The 27,549-nt window shown below is 39.3% G+C and overlaps 1 protein-coding gene across 11 annotated transcripts in view; it reads right to left on the reverse strand.

Annotated features, from left to right (window-relative positions):
• Window positions 1-12,027: 12,027 nt before the first annotated feature.
• Window positions 12,028-27,549, reverse strand: part of LOC125123006 (WAS/WASL-interacting protein family member 1-like) — a 71,100-nt gene continuing 55,578 nt past the window's right edge. For 10 of the 11 annotated variants that reach the window (XR_007133954.1, XR_007133951.1, XR_007133952.1 and 7 more), the window contains 2 exons: window positions 23,928-23,987; window positions 20,763-21,018 (listed from right to left, as the gene is read on the reverse strand). The gene's annotated coding sequence lies outside the window, so the exon portion shown is untranslated. Of the gene's footprint in view, window positions 12,133-19,360; window positions 19,551-20,508; window positions 20,717-20,762; window positions 21,019-23,927; window positions 23,988-27,549 lie in introns of those variants that run through there. The other variant, XR_007133947.1, reaches the window with a different exon arrangement.

The raw sequence follows: 27,549 nt of genomic DNA on the forward strand, positions 1-27,549 counted from the left end.
CTCATTATTATTTTAATTTGTCTTTCCTTGATCATGTTGAGCATCTTTTCACCTGCATACTTGCCATCTGTTTATCTTCTTCAGTGAAGTGTCTGTTAAAATCTTTGGCCCATTTTTCAGTTAGGTTGTTTGTTTTCTTATTGTTGAGTTTTTAAGAGTTCTGTGTATATTGTGGATAACAGTTCTTTACCAGATGTGACTTTTACAAATATTCTCTCCCAACCTGTGGTTTGTCTTTTCAATTCTTTTGACAATATCTTTTATAGAAAAGAATTTAATTATAAAGAAGTCCAGTTTATGTTATTTTTCTCATGAATCATACCTTTGGTATTGAATCTAAGAAGTCATTGTTATACTCAAAGTCACCTACATTTTTCTCATGTTATCTTTAGAGTTTAATAGTTTTTCATTTTACATTTAGATCTGTGACCTGTTTGTAGTTAATTTTTGTAATGGGTGTAAGGTCCATGTCCAGATTTATTTTTTTTGTATGTGCATGTCCATTTGTTAAAAATACTATCTTCTCCATCATGATGCCTTTGCTCCTTTGTCAAAGGTCAGTTGACTAGAATTTTGTGAGTCTATTTCTGGATTCTCTATTCTATTCCATTGATCTACGTGTCTGTCTTTCACCAATACCACACACTGTCTTGGATTATTGTCATTTTATAGTAAGTCTTTGTTTGTTGTTTTAATTTAATCTTATAGTAAGTCTTGAAGTCAGGCAATGTCAGTCCTCCAGCTCTGTGCTTCTCCTTTAGTATAATTTTGGCTATTTGGGGCTTTTGCCTCTCAACTTTAGAATCAATTTTTCAATATCCATAAAATAACTTGGCATTTTGTTTGGATTGCCTTACAATTGATCAGGTTGGGAAGAATTGACATCTTAACAATATAAAGTCTTCCTATCCATGAACATTGAATATTGCTCCATTTATTCATCAGAGCTTTGCAGTCTTCCTCATATAAATCTGTTACATATTTTGTTAAATTTATATCAAAAAACTTAATTTTGGGGTGCCAATGCAAATAATAACAGGTTTTGTTGTCGCTGTTGTTGTTGTTGTTTTTGTCTTTTTGTCTTTTTAGGGCTGTACTCTTGGCATATGGAGATTCCCCGGCTAGGGGTCTTATCAGAGCTACAGCTGCTGGCCTACACCACAGCCACAGAAACACCAGATCCGAGCCACATCTGTGACCTACACCACAGCTCACGACAACGCTGGAACCTTAACCCACTAAAGAAGGCCAGGGATCAAACCCGCAACCTCATGGTTCCTAGTCAGATTCATTTCTGCTGCACCACCATGGGAACTCTGATATGTTTTTAATTTTTAAATTCTTTTCGTTTATTGCTGGTATATAGGAGAGTGATAGACTGTATGTTGTGTATTAACCATTTGTCCTTATGACCTTGCTATTATTGGTTACTAGTTACAGAATTTTTTTTATTTTTATTTTTTTTAAACTTTATGGGTTTTTAACAAATTTATTTATTTATTTATTTTGGCTGCCCTGCGGCATATGGAGCTCCTGGGCCAGGGATCAGATCAAAGCGAAGCCATGAACTAAGCTGCAGCTGTGGCAACACTGGATCCTTAACCTACTGTGCCTGGCCAGAGATCAAATCTATGTCCCAGTGCTCCCAAGACGCTGCCAATCCCATTACGCCACAGAAAGAGCTCTCAGAACTTTTTTTAAATTGTTGATTTGATTTTTTCAGATTTTCTATATAGACAATCATATAATTTGTGAACAAGGACAGTTTTATTTCTTCCTTCCCAATTCGTGCTTTTTCTTTTCTTATCTTATTGCATCAGCTAGGACTTTCAGTATGATGTTGAAAAGCATTGGTGAAGAGAGGTGTCTTTGCCTTGTCCATGATCTTAGAAAATAACTAGTTTCAGTATTAAGTATGCTGTTAGTTGTAGGGTTTTTGTGCATGTTCATTATCAAGTTAAGGAACTTACCCTAAATTCCTAGATTGTTGAAAGTTTTTATTATGAATGGATGTTAGATTTTATTAAATGCTTTCTCTGCATCTATTGATATAATCATGTGATTTTTCTTCTTTAGACTGTTGGTGTGTTGGATTACATTAATTGATTTTTTTCCTTAGTTTTTAATAAATTGAAGTATTGTTGATTTACAATATAGTATTGGGTTCAGGTGTACAATAAAGTGATTCAGTTATATATTTTTTTTTCAGGTTATTTTTCATTATAGGTTATTATAAGATATTGAATATAGCTCCCTATGCTATAAAGTAAATCCTTATTGCCTATTCATTTTATGTATATGAGTTTGTATCCATTAATCTCATACTCCCAACTTATCCCTCTTACCCTCCCTTTCCCTTTTGGTAACCATAAGTTTGTTTTCTATGTCTGTGAGTCTATTTCTATTTCTTATATAGATTTATTTATGTTATTTTTTAGATTGCAGATATAAGTGATACAATATTTGTCTCTGACTTACTTCATTTAGTATAATACTCTCTAGGTCCATCCATATTAATGCATATGGTAATATTTCATTTTTTTTTTGTCTTTTCTAGGGCCGCACCCATGGAATATGGAGGTTCACAGGCTAGGGGTCTAATCAGAGCTGTAGCCACCTGCCTGAGCCACAGCAACATAGGATTGAAGCCGCAGCAACATAGGATTGAAGCCGCATCTGCAACTTACACCAAAGCTCATGGCAATGCTGGATCCTTAACCCACTGAGCGAGGCTGGGGATTGAACCCGCAACCTCATGGTTCCTAGTTGGATTCATTAATCACTGCACCACCAAGGGAACTCTTCATTCTTTTTTTATGACATGATCCATCATATATATGTATATACCACATATTAAGCCAGTCATCTCTTTGGGCTGCACTTGGGTTGCTTCCATGTCTTGGCTCTTGTAAACAGGACTGCTATGAACACTGGAGTGCACATATCTTTTCTTTTTTCATTTTTTGGCCAGCCCCATGACCTACAGAAGTTCTCAGGCCAGGAGCTGAACCCCTGCCACAGCAGTGACCCAAGACACTGAAGTGACAACACTGGGTCCTTAACCTGCTGTGCAACAGGAGAATTCCTAGATGTATCTTTTCAAATGAGAGTTTTTCTCTTTTCCAGATATATGCCCATAAGTGGATGCTGGATCACATGATAACTCTATTTTTCATGGTTTTTGTTGTTGTTGTTTTTTGGCCATGCCCACAACATGTGGAAGCTCCTTCACCAGGGATCGAACCTGTGCCACAGCAGTGACAATGCTGGATGTTTAACTTCTAGGCCACCAGGAACTCCTGTTTTAGTTTTTTAAAGGAAAGGAATTGTCATATTGTTTTTCATAGTGGCTACAACAATTTATATTACCAGTGGTATAGCAGGGTTCCCTTTTCTTCATACCCATATTCAACATTTCCCTTTTTTTTTTTTTCTTTTTTTGGCCACACCTGCAGCATGTGGACATTCCTAGGCCAGGAATCAAACCAGCGCCACAACAATGACAATGCCAGATTCCTTAACCTGCTATGCCACAAGGGAAATCCCTTTTCAGAATTTCATTAATTAATTTTTGAATATTGAATTACCTTGCTTACTTAGAATAAATCCCACTTGATCACACTGTATAATTCTTTTTATACATGTCAGATTTGATTTTCAACCATTTTTGAAGATTTTTGCTTTTCTGTTCATGAGAGATAGTGCTCTTGTTTTCTTACCTTGTAATGTCTTTGTCTGGTTTTGATATTAGGGTAATAATAACTCATCCTATGAGTTATCTCTTCAGCTTCAATTTTCTTAAAGAGATTGTAGAAAACCAGTATAATTTCTTCCTTAAATATTTGGTAGCATTCACAGTGAGCCCATTTGGGCTTGGTGCTTTTTGACTTAAAAGTTATTAATTATTGATTCAATTTCTTTAACAGAGCAAGTTCCCTTGTGGCACAGCGGGTTATGGTATTGCAGGCTGCAACTGTGGTGTAGGTTTGAGCCCTGGCCTGGGAACTTCCACATTCCATGGATGCAGCAAAAAAAAAAAAAGAATTTATTTAACAGGTATCCTATTCAAATTGCTGGCCTTTGTTTTTTTACTGTTGTATCTCCAATGCTTAGAAAAATACCTGGCACACATTGGGTACTCCATAAAATTTTTTAAATAATTTAATAAGCATCTACTAATTTTAAATGAATATGATTGATAGATTCTTGGACTGAAAGTCCTCTTCATTTAAAAATTTTATAATAGATCATTAATCTAAAGTATGACATACAATGCCAAAGGAATCATTACAGTGGATTACAGTTATCAGATGACTCAGGTATTTTTATTGCCCATGACTTTATTTCTTCTTCAAATCATAGAATTATAGCTAGAGTCAATATTATCTAAATAGAAAAAAACAAAACAAAAACCAGAAGAGATAAATTTTTGTTTGGGGCAGCAAACAGGGGTAAACACTGTGAACTGACATTCAAAAAGAGAAGGAATGGAATTCCCTGGTCACCTAGCAGTTAAGAATTTGGCATAGTCACTGCTGTGGCTAGAGTTCAAACCCTGGCCCAGGAACTTCTGCATGCTATGGGCGTGGCCAAAAAAAAAAAAAAAGAGAAAGGATAAGATCCCAAATTTTAGGTCCTGGTATTCAATCTGTCATTATTTCACCCTTTATGATAAAAATAATATCCTACTCTTCAGTATGAAGGTGATTTTTCTTTAAGGGTTTCAAAAAAGCAACAGAGAAACGGAAAGCAATGTAAAGAAGAATTCCTGGTAAGCTAGAGGCATTTGGACTGTTTTAAGCTTTCAATGAATTGTTACTTCTGTTACAGTTAAAGAGTTTTGTGTATTCAGGTTACATTCATGAATTCTGCCTGTAAGAGAGAGAAAACAAACACTGATGAATTGAAAAGCCAGCCATCTCTTCCAAGAGGTTGATGAACTGTCCCAAGGCTCAGGCCTTCTTTTCTAGATCCAGGGGAGGTTCTTATAAGCCTGTTTAACCTTCAGGCTGCTAGGACTCCTGGGTTGGTGGACCCTAAAAGAAGCTTTTGTCTACCATTGATGTACACACTCCACAATTCGCCTTCCTCTAAAAGCAGTTTCTTTTTAATATACCCTTTCCTGAGCTAGAGTGGAATGTAAGGACCATGTGGCAATACTTCTATTGATCTGCAGTCTGGGTGTGTGACAGCATGAAAAATGGACACAATTCCCTACATCCTCTCTTTCCTTTGAAATGTGCCTCAGTGTTTTTTTGTTTGTTTTTTGTTTTTGTTTTTGTTTTTGTTTTTTGCCTTTTCTAGGGCCACACTCGCGGCATATGGAGGTTCCCAGGCTAGGGGTCTAAGCAGAGCTGTAGCCACTGGCCTACGCCAGAGCCGCAGCAACGCAGGATCTGAGCCATATCTGCAACCTACACCACAGGTCATGGCAACGCTGGATCCTTAAGGCCAGGGATCGAACCTGCAACCTCCTGGTTCCTAGTCGGATTCGTTAACCAACACTGCGCCACGACGGGACCTCCCGTGCCTCAGTGTTTTTTTGTTTGCTTGTTTTGTTTTTATTTGTGTTTTGTCTTTTTTAAGGCCACACCTGTGACATGTGGAGGTTCCCAGGCTAGGGGTCCAATCGGAGCTGTAGCCACCAGCCTATGCCAGAGCCACAGCAATGCGGGATCCAAGCCACGTCTGCAACCTACACCACAGCTCATGGCAACACCGGATCCTTAACCCGCTGAGCGAGGCCAAGGATCAAACCCTCGTCCTCATGGACTAGTTGGGTTCATTAACCACTGAGCCACGATGGGAACCCTGTGCCTCAGTGCTTTAGGGCCACCTCTAGGCACCCTAAAGTTTTCCCCAATAGGGCTTTTCTCCACTCAGTATTCTAGGACTTATTAACTTTCTTTTTTTTTTAATATATTTTTTTTTATTTTCCCACTGTACAGCAAGGGGGTCAGGTTATCCTTACATGTATACATTACAATTACATTTTTTCCCCCACCCTTTCTTCTGTTGCAACATGAGTATCTAGACAAAGTTCTCAATGCTATTCGGTAGGATCTCCTTGTAAATCTATTCTATGTTGTGTCTGATAAGCCCAAGCTCCCGATCCCTCCCACTCCCTCCCCTTCCCATCAGGCAGCCAAAAGTCTCTTCTCCAAGTCCATGATTTTCTTTTCTGAGGAGATGTTCATTTGTGCTAGATATTAGATTCCAGTTACAAGTGATATCATATGGTATTTGTCTTTGTCTTTCTGGCTCATTTCACTCAGTATGAGAGTCTCTAGTTCCATCCATGTTGCTGCAAATGGCATTATGTCATTCTTTTTTATGGCTGAGTAGTATTCCATTGTGTATATATACCACCTCTTCCGAATCAAATCATCTGTTGATGGACATTTGGGTTGTTTCCATGTCCTGGCTATTGTGAATAGTGCTGCAATGAACATGCGGGTGCACGTGTCTCTTTTAAGTAGAGTTTTGTCCGGATAGATGCCTAAGAGTGGGATTGTGGGGTCATATGGAAGTTCTATGTATAGATTTCTAAGGTATCTCCAAACTGTTCTCCATAGTGGCTGTACCAGTTGACATTCCCACCAACAGTGTAGGAGGGTTCCCTTTTCTCCACAGCCCCTCCAGCACTTGTTATTTGTGGATTTATTAATGATGGCCATTCTGACTGGTGTGAGGTGATATCTCATGGTAGTTTTGATTTGCATTTCTCTTATAACCAGTGATGTTGAGCATTTTTTCATGTGTTTGTTGCCCATCTGTACATCTTCTTTGGAGAAATGTCTATTCAGGTCTTTTGCCCATTTTTCCATTGATTGATTGGCTTTTTTGCTGTTAGGTTGTATAAGTTGTTTATACATTCTAGAGATTAAGCCCTTGCCAGTTGCATCATTTGAAACTATTTTTCTCCCATTCTGAAAGTTGTCTTTTTGTTTTCTTTTTGGTTTCCTTTGCTGTGCAAAAGCTTTTCAGTTAGATGAGGTCCCATGGGTTTATTTTTGCTCTAATTTCTATTGCTTTGGGAGACTGACCTGAGAAAATATTCATGATGTTGATGTCAGAGAGTGTTTTGCCTATGTTTTCTTCTAGGAGTTGGATGGTGTCCTGTCATATATTTAAGTCTTTCAGCCATTTGGAGTTTATTTTGGTGCATGGTGTGAGGGTGTGTTCTAGTTTCATTGCTTTGCACGCAGCTGTCCAGGTTTCCCAGCAATGCTTGCTGAATAGACTTTCTTTTTCCCATTTGATGTTCTTGCCTCCCTTGTCAAAGATTAATTGACCATAGGTGTCAGGGTGTATTTCTGGGTTCTATATTCTGCTCCATTGGTCTGTCTGTCTGTTTTGATACCAGTACCACACTGTTTTGATGACTGTGGCTTTGTAGTATTTCTTGAAGTCTGGGAGAGTTATACCTCCTGCTTGGTTTTTGTTTCTCAGGATTGCTTTGGCGATTCTGGGTCTTCTGTGGTTCCATATAAATGTTTGGATTGTTTGTTCTACTTCTGTGAAAAATGTCCTGGGTAATTTGATAGGGATTGCATTGAATCTATAGATTGCTTTGGGTAGTATGGCCATTTTTAGAATATTGATTTTCCCAATCCAGGAACATGGAATATCTTTCCATTTCTTTACATCTTCTTTGATTTCTTTGATTAAAGTTTTATAGTTCTCGGCATATAGGTCCTTTACCTCCTTGGTCAGGTATATTCCGAGGTATTTGATTTTGTGAGGTGCAATTTTAAAAGGTATCGTATTTTTGTATTCCTTTTCTAATGTTTCATTGCTGGTATACAGAAATGCAACTGACTTCTGAATGTTAATCTTATATCCTGCTACTTTGCTGAATGTATGAATCAGTTCAAGGAGTTTTGGGGTTGAGTCCTTAGGGTTTTCTATGTATAGTATCATGTCATCTGCATACAGTGACAGTTTGATCTCTTCTCTTCCTATATGGATGCCTTTTATTTCTTTTGTTTGTCTAATTGCTGTGGCTAGGACTTCCAAAACTATGTTGAAGAGCAGTGGTGAGAGTGGGCATCCCTGTCTTGTTCCAGATTGGAGTGAGAAGGCTTTCAGTGTTTCCCCATTGAGTATTATATTTGCTGTGGGTTTATCATAAATGGCTTTGATTATATTCAGGAATGTTCCCTCTATACCCACTTTGGCAAGGGTCTTGATCATGAATGGATGTTGAACTTTGTCAAATGCTTTTTCTGCGTCTATTGAGATGATCATATGATTTTTGACGTTTTTTTTGTTAATGTGGTGTATGATGCTGATTGATTTGCGTCTTTTGTCTTTTTTGTTGTTGTTGTTGTTGTTGCTATTTCTTGGGCCGCTCCTGCGGCATATGGAGGTTCCCAGGCTAGGGGTTGAATCGGAGCTGTAGCCACCGGCCTACGCCAGAGCCACAGCAACTCGGGATCCGAGCCGCGTCTGCAACCTACACCACAGCTCAGGGCAACGCCGGATCGTTAACCCACTGAGCAAGGGCAGGGACCGATCCCGCAACCTCATGGTTCCTAGTCGGATTCGTTAACCACTGCGCCATGACGGGAACTCCTGATTTGCGTATGTAGAACCATCCTTGTGTACCTGGGATGAACCCAACCTGGTCTATTAACTTTCTTACTACACACCCAAACATTTTTTTGCTTAATATTCTGTAATGCTTTCTAAGTAAGCAGATGAAGTAAATTATAGGAACTAATGGACAAGTATTGCCTCTCCCAGGGAACACAGCTGTCTGTATTCCTACTAACAGCAAATGCAACCAAGTAAGGTTGAAGTGATGGGTAATAAGTTCCTCCTGCTTTTTATGTCCATCCCTCAGCTGAATTCACCAACCCTTTCTTGCTGACTTCCATTGGAAGAACAATTGTATTGCAAGGTTGGAATGACCAATGAACAAAGGGTTAAGGACCGAACTGACTGGCATCCTACCAGTTCTGCAGGAACTCTCTATATAACCTATCACAAAAGTTGAGTGAATTTGCTGGGTAAAGGATTTTGGATGTTTATCACTTCACTGCAGAGCATCTGGGCCAGAGTTAAGTCTGGGACAACTGTACTATTGTCCAAAGATTAATTTATCTCAGTAGTGACAGAAAAGGGCCTGCTCAGGAGACCTAAAAGTCTACACACTCTGCAGCAGAAATTTAGTTCACCTTATGTGTACTATTTTGTTTTGTTTTTGTTTTATTTGGTTTAGCTAAATAGAAAATAGCTTGAATAGACATTTTTTTCAAAGAATATGTGCAAATGACCAATAAGCATGTGAAAGGATGCTCAAAATCATTAGTCATCAGGGAGATGCAAATCAAAACCATAATAGGTACCACTTTACACCCACTACATTTCCTAAAGTAAAAAACAGAGAAAATAACATCCTTTTGGTGAGCATATAGAGAAATTAGAACCTTTATACACTGCTGGTAGGAATTTAAAGTTGTGCAACCATTCTGGAAGTTAGTCTAAAAGTTCCGCAAAAGTTTAAATATAGAGTTATGACACATGACACAGAATTTCTTCTCATAACTATGTACTCAAAAGAATTTTTTTAATCTTTTTAAAATCTTTTTAGGGCCACTCCTGTGGCATATGGAACTTCCCAGGCTAGGGGTTGAATCAGAGCTACAGCTGCCAGCCTACACCATAGCCACAGCAACGCAGGATCCGAGCTTGTCTTGTGAACTACACTGTAGCATGTGGCAATGCCCAATTCTTTAACCCACTAAGGAAGGCATGGGATCAAACCCAAGTACTCATGGATCTTAGGTTTGTTACCACTGAGACATGACAGGAACTCCTCAAAAGAATTGAAAACATAAATTTACCCAAAAATTTTTACATGAATGTTCATCAACACTATTATTAATAATAGCCAAAAAGCAGACACAACCAAAATATCTATCAATGAATGGATTAAAAAATGTGTTATATTCATATAATCAAATATTATTCAGCTATAAAAAGGAATGAAATACTAATACATGAATGAACATCAAAAGCTTATGCTAATTGAAAGAAGCCACGCTCAAAGGACGACATATTGCATGAATCCATTTATACAAAATGTTCAGAATAAGCTAGTTGATAGAGATAGAAAATTGATTAGTGGTTGCCAAGGGCTGGAGAGACAGAGAGAAGAGAAGTGACTACTAATAGATATAATGTTTCTTTTGGAGGTGATGAAAATTTTCTGATCTTAGATTGTGGAGATGGTGGAAAAATCCTCTGAATACATTGAGAACCATTGATTTGTGCTCTTTATTTTCTTTTTTACAGTTTATTTTATTTGGCCATGCCTGAGCACGTGGAAGTTCCCAGGTCAGGGATCAAACTTGTGCCATAGCAGAGACCTGAGCCATTGCAGTGACAACACCAGACCAGTAACTCACTGTGCTGATTTTTTCACAAGGGAACTCCAATTTGTGCTCTACAGATGAGCAAATTGTATGGTATGTGAATTATATCTCAATAAGCTGTTGAAATTTTAAAAAGAAGACAGCTCTTATTTCAAGAGTCAATAGCTGAAAATATTGTTATCTCAGCAAACCCATCAGAGCCTTAAAGAAGAAAAGAAAACCTACATGGTCTGTAGGGCCAGACTCAAACACCAGGAAGGAATTCCTTAGTAATGTTGTAGCAGTTAAGGAAATTGTTGTACTTTTAAGAGAAAACCCTGATCCTCCTTAGACCATGAACAGATATGGTCTCCCTGTGTCCTTTCAAGGCAAACCTGGATACAGTGAACTTTATTTGCATATCCACAACCTTTCCATGATGGTAGTCAGACCTCTGAATTCTTCAAATCAGGGGTTGCAATCTTTCAGAATTTGGGACTACCTAGGCAGATCAACTTGCCCTAGTTTACCCAGAAAGTTACCAGTTTTCACACTGAAAATCCCACATTCCAATAATCTCCCCCCACCAGTGTCCAGAAAATTGCAGTGATTAATCATTCTATGACCACTAGGAAAAGCAAATGTCCCATGGAGAGCAGCTGCCTCTATTTATTCTTGTAATCAACAAGCTGCAGTGGGTACAAATTATTATAATATCTTTTTCTACAGAAAACTGACTCTCATCTTTTCCCCTGGGGTCCTGGGGCTCACTGCTACCCATATCCACCCTGGAAAAGTCCCTGGAGTTTAGAAACAATCCAAGACAGCAAATCATAATTCAGACTTAAAAGCATCAGAAAATATATCTCACTGATGGGATTTGTCTCACCCACATATTAGACCATACTGGAAAGTCACAGCAAAATATATAGGATAAATGGAGTGGTAGCCAATAAATGGAAACCAAATATATCATAAATTCTAATCTAAAATTAAAATTATTGATAAAAGGTGTTCATTAATGAAGGAGACTTTCAAGCATGTATGTATGCTTCTCTGGCTGAAAATTTCCTAGAAGTTAATCATAGCTCTCTGAAACATAAACATAGTTTAATAAAATTTATAAGCTATAACTAAGCTGAAATCTGACCTATCAGAATAAAGCAATATGACATTAAAGGATTCTCAATGAATCCATCAAAATTAAACTACTTATATTCTCAGGGAAGGAACAACATTCATTCATAATCAGCTACCAGCATCTCCAGGGAAGAAATAACATTCATTTAATCAGCTACTAACATTTAAGAAAACATAGTTTCTTTCTTCCTTTCTTGGCCACATTGTACAACCACCTGATGTGGGATATCAGTTCCTAGACCAGGGATTGAAGCCCTGCAGCAGAGGTGGAAGTGCTGAGTCTTAACCACTAGACCACCAGGCAAATCCAAGAAAACATGTAGTTTACTTTGCAATGAGAAACAGTGTTGTAGTCTGGGGAACCTCAGGAAAAGAAAACAAACAACAAATACAACTACAACTACAACTACAACAAAAACAGCCATCTGAAAATAGGTCCTAAGTATACTTTTCCAGAAACTTTATTCAGGCTCCTACACAGTAAACAAGAAACTGTGAAGGAAATGAACAAACAGAAAAGTTTTACTCGAAAGAGTTTTAATAGCAATAGCAATGACGTAGGCCTACCCTGGCAGTTCCTTGGCTTCTGTGCAGTTCATCCAAGTGATGTCTTAGGATCAGTTGAAGCAGACTATTAAATAAGAATAAAGTAATATGAAAACCTTTTCCCAGATATTCATGCAAAGAAGAAAATTACAATTTAAGATGGAATGCTAGACGCTTCCCTTTCACATGATGACCTCGTGGTTTCCTAGCTGTTACACATAAAAAAGGCATTTGACCAAAAATGACTAAATTTGTTATATAGTTCATAAGATGTTAAAAGGGGGAGAACTATTCCCCCTTTCTTTTTTCCTTCCTTTTCCCTTCCTTTCTGTCTGTATATCAACTATACTGACCTTCCATATCTGTATGTATGCATGTGTCTGTGTTTTATGACTTGGCAGGGGCCAAAGACTATTTTGTTGTTTTGGAAGCCAAGCACATGTTTATTACTCATTTGATAAATCCCACATGACAATCATAAGATTAGCTGGTTGTTTTTTCCAAGGTGTCACTACATCATGCTTTTCCTGCTTAAAACTGGTGTCCCATTTCCTCAGCAATTTAATTCTTTGTCATGAATGTAAAGCTAAATTCCATACATCTTCTATAATGAAATCTACCACATAATGCCAGATTTATTTTGTTTTTGTTTTTTTCTTTTCTAGGCCACACCCACGGCATATGGAGGTTCCCAGGCTAGGGGTTGAATCGGAGCTGTAGCCACTGGTCTACACCAGAGCCACAGCAACGCGGGATCTGAGCCACGTCTGCAACATACACCACAGCTCACAGCAACGCCAGATCCTTAACCCACTGAGCAAAGCCTGGGATCAAACCTGCAACCTCATGGTTCCTAGTCGAATTGGTTAACCACTGAGCCATGAAGGGAACTCCGCATAATGCCAGATTTAAATGAATAGCTTTAACACTTTTCATTTGGTAAATGAGGGAAGCAGCAGTTGAGGAAGGCAAATGGGGTAAAGGATGAGCTTCTATCATCAGCTTCTACGATTTCTGGGGCTGATGCACCTCTACGCAGGCCCAGAACCCAGGCTGTCCTTTGGGGCCTTTCCTCTTTGAGAGCTAGTCTTAAAGCTCAGATCAGGAGTTCCTGCTGTGGCGTAACAAGAGCGGCCACCTCTCTATAGCACCAGGACGCAGGTCTAACCCTCAGCCTGGCACAGTGGGTTAAAGGAACTCGTATCGCCACAGCAGCAGCGTAGGCTGCTACTGTGGCTAGGATCTGATATCTGGCCTGGAAGCACCATATGCCACCGGGTGGCAAAAGAAGGAAGGAAGGAAGGAGAGAAAGAGAGACAGAAAGAAAGAAAGAAAGAAAGAAAGAAAGAAAGAAAGAAAGAAAGAAAGGAAGAAAGAAAGAAAGAAAGAAAGAAAGAAAGAAAGAAAAAGAAAGAAACTCAGATCAGCCTATTATCACCCAGATAGTTTTTTTGTTTTTACCCAGCTTCCCACAATCCCAGAAACAGTGCTAGGTCCTGTTTCCCTGAAGATAGATGTTCTTGCGTACTATCTCCCAAGACAGAGTCCACACTGCATGAATTTAGTGTCTACAATACTGGTCATTTTCAAAACTAATGTGAGGTGAGAGAAGATCTTGTTTCTATAGCTTTGCCCTTGGGTTAATTGGATCAACATTCCATTATTTCAACTGTGGGTTTTCTACTAAGGGGAAAGAACTTCATCTCTTCAGGAAGGGAAAGGATGAGACCTCTTCATGTGGAGAGTGCCTTCCCTGACTGGTGAAAGGGAACAGGCCCTGGGCATGCTCAGCTTATCCCCTGTTATTTCTCTGCCCAGCCTCTCCTTAAGAATCTCTCATTCTGGAGTTCCCATTGTGGGTTGGCAGGTTAAGAACCCAATATAATGTTCATCAGGATGTGGGTTTGATCCCTGGCCTCACTCAGTAGGTTAAGGATTCAGTGATACTGAAAGCCGCAGCTCCAATTTGACCCCTAGCCCAGGAATTTCCATATGCCAAAGGTGCAACCCTAAAAAAGAAGAAAGAAAAAAAAAGAATCTCTCATTCTGCTTCTCCATGAAGTAAGCTTTCTATGTCAGGATCTGGCCTTGTAACGAAGAGCCTTGAAGTTGGGATGGGTAGGGTCCCTCTAGAGGGAAAGTCATTAGGGAACCCAATTTTGGCTAATATCTATGCTCCATTCTCCAAACTGGACTTTTGCATATTTTGTTCTCCAACTGTCTGATTCTTGTGTCCACTTGTCACCAAGGTCTGAACTCAGAGGACTGATAGGAAATGATCACTTCTTCCATAGGAACAAAGAACCCCTCAATCCTAGGGGCAAAAACAACAAAGGTTTATTTCTCCTCAGGTTTCATGTTCACTGGAACCCCCGTCATATTTTTCGATTGCATATGCCACACAGTGGGAGATTAGGGCTTTTTAAAATTAGTTCAAATATTAGCACCTATAAGCAGAACTTTATTAGAAAATACAAGAAGAAGAAATGTTCAGATTTAATCCCAGGATATAATTACAATGACTGTCCCAGAGCAGTGTTTTCAAATGTCACTCTTTCTATTGGGGAGCCATGTTTTTAAAAATCAACCACAAAAAGATATCATCTACTGAATAGGCCTTTTCATACCCCGATTTATTTTTGGGAACACTTAATTCAGAGCTTTTCTTTCAGGGTGTCGGCACTTTCCCTTTTTGGATATGAGTTATACTAGACCAACCTCTATTATTTCTGGATTACATGTCAGTGATGGAAAATGAATTGAGTGCTTTGAGGAGGAAAAAAAAATCATCACCAGAAAGATGAATAGATGGATTGTACTGGGTTCCTAAAAGGAGGGGCTCTGGAACAATCATTGGTTTGATTTTTCCGGGAAACGTATCTTCTTGGATACTCTTCAGAGTTGTGATAAATTCCTCCAGCAGCAGGTGGGAGGTAGGTCAATTGATAACAGGCTCTCTCTGGGCCCACTGACCTCAAAGAGAGGCCCTTCTTTGCTATGTGGCATTCAAATATAAAAACTGCTTTGCACTCTCAGATTTCAGGCATTTGGAGAAGCGTCAATAGACAGCTAAGCTGACATATTTATTGCTTTTGCCATAGAATGCAGAGATCTTTTTCAAGGGATATGTATTGTTCCTACTATGTGCCAGATAGTGCCATGTGCTGATAACACAACAATGATGAAAACTGACATATCCCCTACCTAATAGAGCTCTCTATCTTATGGGAAGGAGAGTGGATTTAGCTGGTAAACAGCCTACCATTCAGGGACAGAAATACCATGATGAAAACACACAGGGTGCCATGGTAATCTTATAGGGAAGGAAATCAGGGAAGACTTCCTGAAAAAATCAACTTGTAGTTGTGATCTCAGAAGCAATAGGACTTAACCGGAGGTTGAGAGAATGAGCAAAGGCACTGAGGTTTGAGAGAATATGGTACATTTGAAAGGACTCAGAGTAGAAAGCACCTGTGCAGGTGAAGGAGAGGAACATATTTTAAGGAAATAATTAAAGAGGAAAGGGCTGTGGCATGAGGTTAAAGGAGCAAGCAGATGCAAGATCATGGACACTTTAGCAAAACATAGTAGGAAGTGTGGCTTCTATCTCTGTGAAAATAATCACCGAATAATTTTCAGCAGGGAAGTGGCATAACTGAATTTATTTCTGGAGGCCACTCTGATTGCTATGTTGAAAATGGATTGGGAAAGACATCGTCTGGAGATAGGAGATGAAAACACCAGTGTAGGAGCCATGTAGCCATCCAAGTGAGAGACGACGGTCCCCTGAGATTACGTATTGGTTATGGAATGCACAAGATGGGCAGATCTGAGGAAAAATTTAGAAGGTAGAATTGACCGGGCTTGGTGAAAGACCTGATACAAATGGTGTAGGAAAGGGAGGGAATCTAGTCTGACACTGAGATTGCTCAAGTCTCCAGTTTGGACACTAGGTTTGTAGTGGGGTCATTTATTGAAACAGGGGACCCAGGAGAAAGAGCAGACTTGGAGGTGACAACCATGAATTCAGCTTGAGACACACTGATTTGAAGTGTGTAGTGGACACTGACAGGGGCACATTCGTATCCCCTAGGCCTACCATTCAAGTTGCCTGCAGACAGCTCCTCCATGTGAAGAAAGCTTTTACATCTCTCTGCTTGACGTCATTCTTTGGCCACTAGAATGAGCTTCACTGCAGGGCCCTCGGAGTCACACTTAAAGTTCTAGGGTTGATGTCCCAGGAGTGACCAACCACAGCGAGGGATGGGAACTGAAGTAAAAGAACCTCAGCTTTCTTGCCTTTCTATGCATCAGTTCCGTGGCATCTTCTACCCAGTGTCTAGAGGGTCCCCAGGGAGGCTGAGCCGTGGACAACAACAGCAATAAGCTGCTTTGTTGACATATTCTCTGTTGGCTTTCTTTCTTTTCTTGTCTCATATCTTATTCCTTTAGAATGCCTCCTGGGATCACCTCCTTCCAAAATAAACTATTTGCACCAAAACTGGAGTATTAGAGTCCAAGACGAAGGTGTCTGTGAAACAACCTAGCAGAGGTTCCAGAAGGCATTTAGATACAAAGGTCTGAAACCCAGAAGGAAACTTTGGGCTTGAGGCTTATATTTAGGAGCCATCAACGTGTGTTTTCTGGAGTTCCTGTTGTGGCTCAGCGGTCAGCGAACCCGACTAGCATTCATGAGGACGAGAGTTCAATTCCTGGCTTCCACTAGTGGGTTAAGGATCCAGCGTTGCTGTGAGCTGTGGTGTAGGTTCCAGACACGGCTCAGATCCTGTGTTGCTGTGGCTGTGGCACAGGCCAGCAGCTACAGCTCCAATTGGACCCCTAGCCTGGGAACCTCTATATGCCACAGGTGCAGCCCTAAATACCTCTATGTGCCACAGGTGCAGCCCTAAAAATACAAAAAAAAAAAAACAAACCAAAAAACATGTGCTTTCTCACTGAAGTTGTGGATGTAGACTTTTTTTTTTTTAGGGCTGTACCTGTGGCACATGAAGTTCCCAGGCTAGGGACTGAGTCAGAGCTGCAGCTGCTGGCCGATGTCACAGCCACAGCAACACCAGATCCAAGCCACATCTGTGGCCTACACCACAGCTCATGGCAACGCCCAATCCCTAAGCCACCAAGTGAAGTCAGGGATTGAAACTACAACCTCATGGACACCACTCTGGTTCGTAACCCACTGAGCCACAATGGGAACTCAGATATTAATGATTTTTAAAGGAGTCTGTAGAAGAAGAGGAGGGTTTATCATAATATTATTTGGGGGACAGGCAAGGGAAGCACTGACCTCACATGAGAGTGAAAAGGAACAATCAGAAAGGTTGGAGGAGAAGTAGCAGAGTGTGGTACCACACACATCAAGGCGGGGTACAATTATCTCAGGACAGAGGGGATCTCAGAAGTCTCTAAGACGTTAAAAAAAAAAAAAAAAGGTCGCTGGTTATATCTACAAGGAGGTAACTGGTGACCTTGGGGAACATAATTTCAGTAGAACATGAAGGCAAAGGCATCACAGATTAAGTCATGAATGAGAAGTGAGAAGTTAAAAGTTAACTTCTCAACTTTTAAAAAGTTAAGCTCTGAGGGGGAGGGACAAATAGAACAGTAGCTGGAGACAGACATTGAGAAGGGGGGGGGGGGTTCTTCCTGCAAATCTCCTTCAAATTTCTCTCTTCCTCTTCTGGCTCCCTGGATTTGTGATCCACGCCCAACCAGGTAAACCAGGATAACCTCAGTATTTTAATAAATTAATTAATTTATTTGGCCTTGGTGTGCAGTGGTTTGAAGTGGGATCTCAGTTCCTGGACCAGGGACAAATCTAGGCCACAGTAGTGAAAGCACCAAATCCTAACCACTAGACCACCAGGGGACTCCCATTTAAAAAATCTCAGTTTATTTATTTTATTTCATTTTATTTTACTTTATTTTTATTTTTTTATTAATTTTTTTTTTTTTTTTTGGCTGCACCCATGGTATGAAGAAGTTTCCGGGCCGGGAATCAAACCCACACTGCAGCAGTGACCTGAGCCACAGCAGTGACAATGCTGGATCCTTAACCCACTGAGCCACTAGGAAACTCTGAAATCTCAGTATTTTAAAGTCAACTCCTTGGCAACCTTCATTTCATCTGCAACTTTTACTCCCCCTTGCTGTGCACCATCACATATTCACAGGTTCTGTGGACTTATGGTTTCTTTTTTCATTTATTATTTATGTAAATGAATATTTATATTCATTGTTAATATTGTGTCACCACTGCATTGCATCAAATTCTTCTAAAACTAACTCTTCCAATTTGTGTGATATTCTTATACATAGTATACTGTTGCACAATAGTATATGTTTGGCCTGAAAGCAGTAGTGATTTTATAATTCATAATTTATACAAAAAACACAAAACTCAACATTTCAAGCCAAGCAATAAATATATTATGTGGTAGAAAATAAATATTGATAGGATTTTTCCCCTAGTGTTCCTAAAATTGGCGAGATAGCAGCTCAAAGATTATGAGGAAGCGATAAATATTAAACACCAATAGAAGCAGGGGCTGTCTAAAGGCTCCCAGAGCATACAGTTGGTCTTTACTACTGAGTCTTCTCCAGACCAAGCCCAGCTCCTGAAATTCCTATAAAGCTCTAATGAGCCCTATTCCACTCTGATCTGGAAGGGGAGAGGAAAGGAAGGGAAGCAGAAAGACAGGTGACATATATGTGCACAAGGACCGTGAAACATGAAAAGGATGGCCTCACTCACCCACCGCCCAGCTGGTAGTGACAGGCGGCCAACTCACACAGGGGTCACAGCCCAGGCTGCAGGGTGACAGGTGTGGAAAGAGGAGTTACCTGAAGGCTGCCGATTGGCCCAGCTGCTCCCAACCTAGGCCACCATTCTCTACATGGAGAAGTCAAAAAATTCACTTATGGTCTCTGTGAGGATGGCTTCCCAGACTAATTGGCAGCTTGGCAAAGGACATAGGGAATGAGACACTAGCCTAGCAGGGAAGCAGGTAGAGATGCCCTGGGAATGTCTTAGGTCACTCTAAGCACAGCAGAGTAACTGGGTGGCAAAAGGTATTTAAACACCTTCCAAGAAACTTCCACCCCTTTCTGGTCACATTAACCACCTAGCAAGTGAAAATGGTTCACTATTCCTGAATACAGATAAAGCCTCAGACCTGGTGCAAGACACATTATATGCATTATGTCATTTGATCTTATCACCAGTTCATTAAGTTCCTTTTAGCAACCATAATTAACAGAGAAAAAACTGAGGCCAGAGAAGTTTAGTTACTTACTTAAGGTTGCACAGCTGATACATTTCAGAGTTGGGATTCAAGTCCAAGACGTTGACCCCTTTAAACCAGGAAGTGCTTTATATAGCCTTCTCCTCAGGGTTGTTTCTTCCTCAGTGGAAGGATAATTGGAACCATCAGTTTATTTTGCTGTAGAACCTGTGGCTTTTTCTAGGGCTATCTGGGGTGAAGCCTAGAACAAATGTGTAAAGTAAGCAGTCAAAAGAATTACCAGCAGAGATAAAAGAATGCTGCGTAGGTGATCTACTCTAGCTACATCTCCAGGAAGATAGCTGACTTCTGATTGCTTAGATGAGAAGAGGGGAGAATGTGTAATAGTTCACATCAGCAAATACCCGTTTAGAGTCACCACCAGGAACAAAGGTGACATCTGGTATTTCATACGTAGTCTTCAGGAAGGCCTGTGTGACTTGATTTTCCTCTCTCCCTTGCAGTGGCTAAGCCACTATGGGAAAGGAACTTGTGTTGGGTTTGCTTTTCTAGATATGACACTGCCCTGAATCCTTGGTTCTTCACTGTGGTTGAGTCATCTTCATACCAGCACCTAGGGTGTGTTGTTAACAATGAACTGTAAAACGGTGTGACTGCATGAGTTGTTACCAGTCATGTCTACTTGGCTGGTACATTCACATGGACGGGAAATGACTGTGTGTAGCCATGGTATTCCTACCACTTCTCTCTCTTTCTGAGAGCATCATGGAGAGGATTAGGGTTATCACGTGGAACAGGACAATATGACCCCAGTATCAAATCGTCTGCAAAACCTTGTTGACTCTTGGTATAGAAGCAAAACTTAAATGCTCAAATTATGAACTCTACCTTGGAGAACCCCCACATTTTGCTGCATGTGTGTGTGTGTTAACCTAAAACATTTTTATTGTGTAAATTATTATAGTGTTATTTTGATAATTTTCTTCCTTTGAGGTAAAGTTCTAGGAATTTTAACTCATGTATAGATTCATGCAACTACCTCCATGATCAGGATACAGAACAATCCCATTACCCATTTCCCCCCAAAGACTCTATCCTGTTATTTCTTTATAGTCACTCACTCCTAGGCCCAGAATACCACTGATCTTTCTTCCTTTTTACAGTTTTGTCTCTAGAAAGCCATATAAGTGGAATCTTACAGCATGTAACCTCTTGAGATCAGCTTTTTTCAATTAGCACAATGTCTTAATGATTCATCCAACTTGTGTGTGTATCAATACTTCCGTTTTTTTCTCTTGCTGAGTAGTATCCCATGGTATGAATGTGTCATCGCCATTAATTTCTCAAAAATTCATTCTATTTTAAAATTGAAGTTTAATTCATACACTGTAACATTAATGCCTTTACCTTAGTTTTGCAAAAAAGAAAAAAAAAAAAAGAAGAAGCAAGGGGTCATTTGAAAATTCTTACTCCATAAAGACTCAAGCTTTAAGATGGAAACAGATTTTTGGACACACCATGTTTGTCTGACTTTCTCCAGTAGATTGTTTCTATATTTGGAGAATGTTCAGTACAATTCCTTCTCCATCTGCTTATACTCATGTTATTAACAAATGTTCATGCCTGTCAATTGATTTCAGACTGGCTCTCCAACGTTTTGCATTGCCTTTATTCTTTAATTCTTTTCTTTTTTTTTGGATAGGTAATACCTGTATATTGCACAAAAGACAAAATGGCATATACCAAGGTAAATAAGGCTCTCTTACCCTCTGTCTCCCAGCAATTCAGTCCCCTCTGTGGTTAACAATCTTCTCAATTTTTTAAGGCATCATTAGAGAGCTATTCTATGCATTTTAAATATTTCCATATATCAATGTATGAAAATGTACAGACACATATATAGAAGCATACAAATATATGTGTATGTACATATATAAATAGATGCTTATAATATCAAGGTGTATACTTACACACTCACAGACATTTCCCCCCCTACACAAATGGGAGCATGTTCTGCCAAATGTTCTCTATATTATACACACTTATTCGCTTAAGTTCCCTTCTCCCGGAATTCTTTCCAGAAAAGTGCATTTAAAGCAGTCTATTAAGTTCATTTTACTTTATTGTATGAGTGGATGATAATTTCTTTAGGCATCTCATTACTGATGATGGTCCAGTAACCTTCTAAACTTTGCTCATACAATGAATATACCATTTTATTTGTATCATTTCACACAAATGGAAGCATCTTTGTAGGATAATATCTTAGAAGTGGAATTTCTGGGTCAAGGGGTATGTGATTTATTTTTGAAAGGTCTGGCCAAAGTATCCTTCAGGGAAGTCATATCAATATCTTATTGGCAATCTATCGCAATATTTCTACATTATCTGTATTTATTTAGCAACTGATTGTTTTAACATAATTGCAGATATTAATTAATATTCTATTATAAATGTCAGGAAATTAGCATTAATATTTTCTTTCTTTCTTTTCATGACATTAACACTTTCGAAGAGCCTAAGCTAGTTACTTTGAAGACTGTCCCTCAATTTCAGTCTCTTTTCTTTAAAACAAAGAACCAACTTCAAATAACTCAAAGCAAAATACAAGGAAAACTTTCCAAACATAAAAAAATAAGCAAAATAAAATTTAAAAATACAGTTAGTAAGAATATCTACCATCGGGCGCGGGAGGTGGGGGAATGATGAGAGGAGAAAAAAAATAGGTGAGAGAGATTAAGAAGTGCAAAGTTCCAATTACAAAATAAATGAGTTATGGGTATGAAATGTACAGTGTGGGGAATATAATCAATAATTATGTAGCATTTTTATAGAATGACAGCTGGTAACAGACTTATCATGATCATTTTGAAATGTATAGAAATATAGAGTCACTATGTTGCACACCAGGAGCTAACAGTGTTGTAGGTCAATTTTACTTCAAAAACAAACAAAATTATAGAAAAAGAGATCAGATTGTGTTTACCAGAGGCGACAGGTGGGGATGGGGGTGGGGAGTGGGGGAATTGGATGAAGGAAATCAAAAGGTAAACTTCCAGTTATAAATAAGTATCAGAGGTACAATATGCAAATAACACTGATGTATGTTATACATGAAGGATGTTAGTGTAAATCCTAAGAGTTCTCATCACAAGGAAAAATTTTTTTCCTACTTTTTTAATTTTGTATCTATATGGGATGTTGGATGTGCACTAAACTTACTGTGGTAATCATTTCAAGATCTATGTAGGTTAAATTATCACGCTGCACACCTTTAATGTATACAGTGCTTTATGTCAGTTATATCTCAATAAAACTAGAAGAAAAAAGGAAGAATACATATCTGTTTGTTTGTTTGTTTGTTTGACTATTTACCATTTTTTGAACACTTACTACATGCCAGATATTGAGTTCAGCACTTTGCCGAGGGGTAGTAGCTAACACTTATTGGATGCTGAATTTGTACCAACTAAGATGCAAAGGCTTTATGAGCATGATTTCCTGTATTCCTCACAATGATCCTTCAACGTTCTCCATGTTATTCATGGGTAACCCATGGCACAGAGAGGGAGAACTGTTTGCTTCAGGTTATGGAATTAGTAATTTTCCTGTGCCTTTCCTTCCTTTCTCTTCTTTTCAAGTTACAAATACTATACATGCTTGTTAAAATAATCCAGAGATGGGTAAAGTAAAAGTAGGGTGCCCACCCCACACCAGAGGTAACCTCTATTAACAACTGGATGTGTTTATTTCTTTTTTTAATAATGAGATTTCTTTTCTTTTTATAAAGATTTTTATTTTTTCCATTATAGCTGCTTTACAGTGTTCTGCCAATCTTCTACAGTCAGGGTGACCCAGTCATACATACATGTATACATTCTTTTGTCTCACATATTTCTAAACCATCTTGTGTTAGAGCCAAGATTTGGATCCCACCTTTTCTGACTTCAAAGCCTTTATTCCTCATGAATATTCAAAGATTCCTTACATATGCAAATAGCAAATTACATAATTATCTACATAAAATACAATAGTTCTTAAAACTCTTATTCTGAAGTATGTGGAATGATTGGTGAATGGGGACCTGCTGTATAGAACAGAGAACTCTACCTAATATTCTGTGATAATCTATGTGGAAAAAGAATCTGAAAGAGAATGGATGTGTGTATAACTGACTCACTTTGTTGTACAGCAGAAATTATCACAATACTGTAAGTCAACTATACTTCAATAAAATGTAAAAAAAAAAAAACACCTCTTATCAACTGGATTATGGACGAAAAGCTAAAACATATTAAGTACCATCTCTCTGATACAAAGAGTTTTTTTAATCCATAGCATAAAGAAGACTAAATTAACTAATTAATTAAAACTAAAACAGATTTTGATAAATGACACCCTGCAAGTACTTGCCATTTAGCCAAGTGTTGACTATAAAAATAGAAATAATAAGCCATGTGACCAAAGAGGAGGAAAACAAGCAGCTAAAATCAAAAGCAGTTTTGTTCTGCAGTAGCTAACCTAGTTGAAGATTTGCTATATAGAAGGAGCTTGGAGTCACTGGTTCCAACAAAATTCTTGTAGCTAAGTACTAGATTACCTATAATACAGTACTGACCATATGGTATCCTGGTGAGATTATAATGGTGACCAGTAAGTTAGGCATGTTCCACCTGACCTAAGAATAAAAACAAGCAAAGGATCAGTGGTAATGGTACTGAGAAATGAGAACCCTTTTCTTCATGTCACAGAAGATCCAACTGAAAAAATTATCTTCATATATTGAAAGTTGCTTTCTTTATAATCTGAGAAACTGGACAGTGAGGAGGACCCATCAGTTTCACTGAGTTAAGACCCCCTCTGCCTTCTTTCTGTTTCCACTAGGTGCATTGATTCCACTGGGACTCTGAGGAAAGGCCCTTTGTTTGTTAATATTTTATTTAGAAACATTTCATCTCTAATTTCCTTTTCTTGGGTTGTCCTTGCCCCATCTTGGAATCAAGGTAACTATAACTCCATAACACAAAGTTCATAGCTTTCCTCCTCCTCTTTCTCCTTATAAATCTCTAAAGACTTTAGATTATCATTTCTTTAAAGTTTTTTTTTTTTTTTTTCATGTGTGGGCTTTTTTTTTTTTTTTTTCCTTGCTTCTTAGGGCCTCACCCACAGTATATGGAAGTTCCCAGGATAGGGGTAAAATCGTAGCTACAGCTGCTGACCTACGCCACAGACACAGCCACAGCCACAGCAACGCAGGATCCAAGACAAATCTGTGATCTACACCACAGGTCAAGACAACACTGGGTCCTTAACCCACTGACCAAGGCCAGGGATTGAACCCACATTCTCATGGATCCTAGTCAGGTTTGTTGACTACTGAGCCATGAAAAGAACTCCAAGGTTTGTTAAAATCGACCATAAAATTGTCTGCACCTTCTCTTTTAGTAAGCAGAAAGAGAAACGCCAGGAGAGTCCTGATCACTCTATTTCTTCATTGGGTTTTGTTTCATTAGATTATTTTTTGTCAATGTTGTTAGTTTTTGTTTTCTAGAGAATAATACATTTTCTTTAAGTTTTCAAATTTATTAGCAAAAAGTTCTTTCTACTGTTTGTTTATAATTTTAAAAATTTCTATTTCTCTAATTCTGCCCCTTTCTTTGGTGATCTGTCTCTTATATTTTCATTCTGTTTCTCTCTGTGTCAATATTTTAAGAAATCTATTTTTTTGGCTTTTTTATTGTCTTTTTAAGGCTGCACCCGCAGCATATGGAGGTTCCCAGGCTAGGGGTCTAATTGGAGCTGTAGCCTCCAGCCTATGCCAGAGCCACAGCAATGCCAGATCCAAGCTGTGTCTGTGAACTACACCACAGCTCATGGCAACACCGGATCCTTAACCCACTGAGCGAGGCCAGGAATTGAACCTGTAACCTCATGGTTCCTAGTCAGATTCGTTTCCACTCTGCCACAATGGGAACGCCTTAAGAAATCTATTTTACAAGGCTTTTTAAAGAACCAGCTTTCAGTGTTGATAATTTTTGTTATTCTTTTTGGAAATTTATTCTTTTTTTTCAAATTTAATTTTATTTTATTTTCCCACTGTACAGCAAGGGGATCCTGCATCCTCATGGATCCTAGTTGGGTTCGCACAATATTGTATAGCAAGAAGCTCACAGCAAGTTGGAAAAACAAGTTTCTTGTCCACTAAGCAATTAGAAAATACTTTAAGGAAATAATATAATTAACCACCTAAATACAGGAACAGATCCACATTACGTAGGGCCCCAGGCCTTTACAACTTAGAAGATCTATCCAGAAAAAAAAAATACAAAATTATAAGTAAAAATTAGGTATGCAGTCTTGGAGGGGGCTGTCCAAGGAATGGGGTGCTTAAATATAAGCCTTTTCAGCTTCATGGTAAATCCATCTCACCTAAATATCCTTGGGCCAAAAGAAGGCTAGTGAACAGGAGTTCCCATTGTGGCTCGGTGGGTTAAGAACCCAACTAGTATCCATGAAGATGTGGGTTCAATCCCTGGCCTCATTCAGGGGGTTAAGCATCTGGCATTGCTACAAGCTGCAGTGTAGGTCACAGATGTGGCTCAGATCTGGTGTGGCTGTGGTGCAGGCCCGCAGCTGCAGCTCTGATTCGACCCCTAGCCTGAGAATTTCCACATGCCTCAGCTACAGCCCTAAATAGCACCAAAAAAAAAAAAAAAAGGCTAGTGAAGGAAGGAATCAATGTCAGCCAGGAATATCAGCAGAAGTTTTAAGGAGAAAACGGGATTTTGAAGCATGGATCTGACTGGGCATGATACGGGTAAAGGCTGGGGACAAAGTATAAGCAGTCTGTTCAGGGGAGGCAGAGACCGCCACCCACCTGAAACCCACTGGGATGCTGGCCAGAGGGGAACCACTGGGTTTGCTGAGGAAGGCAGTGCCTACTTGAAATACAAAGATGGAAAGGCTGCTGGGAGCCTTGTGTGTTCCTTGGCCTTACATCATTACACAGTGAGAGGCATCGAGAAGATGGGAAGTCTGGCGCCAAGGGCAAGCCTCTCAGGAGGGTTGGAAAGAGGCAAGGAGAGCTAATTGAGGAAGTAGTCCGGGTGTGTTTTAATGAAGGCCTGGTAAATTATGGGTGGCAGAAAGGAGGAAGGAGTAAAACAAGAGGATGATAGAGAGTAAGAATGAAAAGGGATCACTCAAGTAGGTGTGAGGACTAGAGAGGAGTAAGAGTCAGAGATAATTTTTACTTTCTGAGCCTGGCTGATGGAAGGAATGGCTGTGGATTTTCCAGGAATGTAGGGGTTGGTTGAATTTGGTTCTAGAGAAGTGAAATCCAATAGCAACAAAAAATTGCAACAACTGGGATAAGTCCATCACCAGAGGGGGCTGAGTCCCTGGGACAGGGAGGGATCCTGAACAGAGCTTAATTAACTACGCTCTGCTGGCATTATTAGCCTTTGCAGTCTTTTCCTCATACCAGCTCCCCATCAGAGCAACGCATTCTTTCTCCATTAGGTTTACAGCACTAAGAACCTTGTGGTCAGCTTTTGCTCTTCTAGCTGACTAAGAAGTCTTTTGCGTTCAGTGTGGCTTTTGTTGAACACGCTTATGAGTTTAATTACAATTTAACACTCAGAATTTCAGCCTAATCTGCCCCATCTCTCCAGGTGAGTGGACAAGAGGTCTAGCCACAAGGAAAATAGAAAGAAGAAAATGGATCTGAGAGGACATTACATAAAAAAAGGAGGAATGGAGTTAGAAAGAAGGAAGAGTCTTTTGATGATTCAAAATGTTGTTAACTGCATAGCTGTCACACACCAAGCTCTGTACTTGGAACAAAAGCCATTACTTTGGAAGAGATGCAGTCTCTGCCCTGAAGGTATCTGAGTTTTCAAGGATGGGTGTTTGGGAAAGTGACAGGATCAGGCAGAGGATTAAGAACAACAGATTCTAGAAGGTGGGGAACAGGAAGATGAATTTAGTTTCAGCCATGTTAAATTTGGTGTTATGGAAATATACAGAATTTCTAATAAACAACTGTAAACATGGGAATGGAGTTCAGGAAAGAAGGCAGGGCAAGAGCTATAAATTTAGAAGTTCCCGCTGTGGTGCAACAGGATCTGGGACATTTCTGCAGTGGCAAGATGCAGGTTCTATCCCCAGCCTGGCATAGTGGGTTAAAGATCCAGCATTAAAATCAGTTAAAGATCTGATCTCTGGCCCAGGAAATCCAT

This window comes from Phacochoerus africanus, chromosome 3, assembly GCF_016906955.1.
Source record: "Phacochoerus africanus isolate WHEZ1 chromosome 3, ROS_Pafr_v1, whole genome shotgun sequence".
Classification (NCBI taxonomy): Eukaryota; Metazoa; Chordata; class Mammalia; order Artiodactyla; family Suidae; genus Phacochoerus; species Phacochoerus africanus.